Here is a 1,926-nt window from a genome sequence, read left to right on the forward strand (position 1 = left end):
TCTTGTCCCTTCCTCTTGTTTTTATTAAATATATGGAGTATATCTCTAATGTTAGAAGACCGTCGGACTGTACCACAGAAGAATTATCTCTGAACAAGTAGCTAGCTTACCGGGTAGATGTATTCTTATTATTTTATCCTTATGCTAAACCACTGGCCTTGTTAGTTGCCACTCTGCTCCTTATTTTTCTTGGTGGCTTAGCACTTTTTGGCGTGATAGATGATAGCATAGCAAATTGCCTTTGGTTATCATGGACTTATGTTGCAGATTCAGGAAATCATGCTAATTCTGAAGGCATTGGTCCACGCCTAGTGTCAGTTTCTGTTAGTTTTGGTGGAATGCTGATATTTGCCATGATGCTCGGGCTAGTTTTTGATGCAATCTCTGAGAAATTTGATTCACTCAGGAAGGGAAGAAGTGAAGTAGTTGAGCAGAACCATACACTTATAATTGGTTGGAGTGATAAACTGGTGGGTCCTTCTAATTAGCTAGAGTTTGTTCTTTCACAAGCTCATATGTTCAAATGATCGGCGTTCATTTTCCTTTATCTAGATAACTGCCCTCAAACTGCTGACTAATTTTAGCACCAGATCGGAATAGCAATCCTCCTAGTATGGTATTTCTTATTTTTGCATAGCTCAGAAGCTCTCTCTAATTTTACTTAAGATTTCCCCTATCATTACTCCAAGAAAATGAGAGAAGCTCCAAACCTTTGAGGTATTCTTTTCTTTCTGTAATTGTCAATTGAGTGTGGTAGAATCAGAAGAACTACATTAACTTTTTATTACCTATTTGTCTGCCAAGTAGATTGATGCTATCTTTTATCAATTGTTCTAAGCCCTTCCCAATTATTTACCATGCTCCATGAAAATAACAAGATTGACTAGGAAAACAGGCTTCATTATGTAAGGAATTGGAACACAATTGATAAAAATTGTTGAGCTTTGACTACTTGGCCTTGCAAAAAACTTAAATATTTTTTAAAAATTGGTTTAGTTTACAAAATAAATAAATAAACACTTAAAATATACATAATGCAGCTGAGGTTTACTAATGTTTGCTGGAGATTTCTTAGTATAACTCTGTATTTTTTGGGCAACTTAAAGTGATTCGAAAGAAGTAATGGTCTCATTCACTAATAATATATCTGTATACTCAGGGATCGTTATTGAATCAACTCGCAATAGCTAATGAGAGTTTGGTGGGGGGGAACTGTTGTAGTCATGGCTGAGCGAGATAAAGAAGAGATGGAACTTGATATTACTAAAATGTAGTTTGATTTTAGAGGAATTTCTGTCATATGCAGAAGTGGAAGCCCCTTGATTTTGGCTGACCTGAAAAAGGTATGCATTATTTTTTGCTTCCAAACATTTATTATGTCATCAAAAACCTTTCTTTCCTTTCTTATCATTGTATTGAATGCCATTTTCCTTCCAGAGATCTGATTCTATCATGCAATGCTTTATCGTGAAATTTCGCTAGAGTTTCTCTTTTCTGATTTTAAACAGCTTCTCATCAAAGGACACTTCTTGTCTCGTGTTGATTGTTTAATAAAGGTTCCTGAAGTTGTCCAGAATTTGTAAGTTAAATAATCTTTTGAGCTCATTGGGTAAATTTGTAGTAGGTGTCTGTCTCTAAGGCTCGTGCAATAGTTGTCCTCGCTGAAGATGGGAATGCTGACCAGGTCAGATCAATAGATATTTTAAGCAACTCATTTTTAGGATTCAAAACTGTAGTTCCTAATATACAAAAAAAATTAATGTAGAGTGATGCCCGTGCTCTAAGGACAGTTTTAAGCCTTACAGAAGTAAAGGAAGGACTTCGGGGCCACCTAGTGGTTGAACTCAGTGATCTTGATAATGAGGTCCTTGTGAAGCTAGTTGGTGGAGATCTTGTTGAAACAGTGGTAGCTCATGATGTAATTGG

General features: G+C 36.1%; 1 long non-coding RNA gene across 3 annotated transcripts; it reads left to right on the forward strand.

Annotated features, from left to right (window-relative positions):
- The first annotated feature begins 7 nt into the window (after positions 1 to 7).
- On the forward strand, positions 8 to 1,920 carry LOC124893221. 3 transcript variants are annotated; one of them, XR_007050611.1, is made up of 4 exons: positions 8 to 717; positions 1,160 to 1,343; positions 1,625 to 1,684; positions 1,766 to 1,920. It is a non-coding gene; the product is annotated as an uncharacterized LOC124893221 (long non-coding RNA). The 3 variants fall into 3 exon arrangements; XR_007050610.1 differs by having other exon boundaries at positions 8 to 470; XR_007050609.1 differs by having other exon boundaries at positions 8 to 1,343.
- Positions 1,921 to 1,926: the final 6 nt, after the last annotated feature.

The sequence above is a fragment of the Capsicum annuum genome, unplaced genomic scaffold (genome assembly GCF_002878395.1).
Source record: "Capsicum annuum cultivar UCD-10X-F1 unplaced genomic scaffold, UCD10Xv1.1 ctg560, whole genome shotgun sequence".
Lineage (NCBI taxonomy): Eukaryota > Viridiplantae > Streptophyta > Magnoliopsida > Solanales > Solanaceae > Capsicum > Capsicum annuum.